The sequence below is a fragment of the Varanus komodoensis genome, unplaced genomic scaffold, assembly GCF_004798865.1.
Source record: "Varanus komodoensis strain SLA01 unplaced genomic scaffold, ASM479886v1 scaffold26, whole genome shotgun sequence".
Taxonomy (NCBI): domain Eukaryota; kingdom Metazoa; phylum Chordata; class Lepidosauria; order Squamata; family Varanidae; genus Varanus; species Varanus komodoensis.
In genome coordinates, this window is record NW_025335684.1 from 2245308 (window position 1) to 2245828 (window position 521).

Here is a 521-nt window from a genome sequence, read left to right on the forward strand (position 1 = left end):
TGGTGCACACCCCTAACCCTAGTATAGGGGCAAAGTTCCATTGAAAACAATGCCATTTTGAAAAAGCCTTCCTTGAGCAGCTTTTTCTGCACAGCTCATCCTTTCTGCCCATTCTAAACACATTCCAACCATCAAAACCCTGCCAGGACGCCTCGTTTTTCTAACCCTAACCCTACCCTGGTGCACAGCCCTAACCCTAGTATAGGGCTAAATTTCCATTGAAAATAATGCGATTTTGAAAAAGCCTTCCTTGCGTAGCTTTTTTTGCACGGCTCATCCTTTCTGCCCATTCAAAACACATTCCAACCATCAAAATCCTGCCAGGACGCCTCGTTTTTCTAACCCTAACCCTACCCTGGTGCATACCCCTAACCCTAATACAGGGCTAAAGTTCCATTGAAAATAATGCGATTTTGAAAAAGCCTTCCTTGAGCAGCTTTTTCTGCACAGCTCATCCTTTCTGCCCATTCTAAGCACATTCCAACCATCAAAAACCTGCCGGGACGCCTCGTTTTTCTAAC

General features: G+C 45.1%; 1 protein-coding gene across 9 annotated transcripts in view; it reads right to left on the reverse strand.

Annotated features, from left to right (window-relative positions):
• The window catches only part of LOC123024937 (myosin phosphatase Rho interacting protein), a 104365-nt gene that overhangs the window by 21884 nt on the left and 81960 nt on the right, over positions 1-521 (reverse strand). The window lies entirely within an intron of this gene.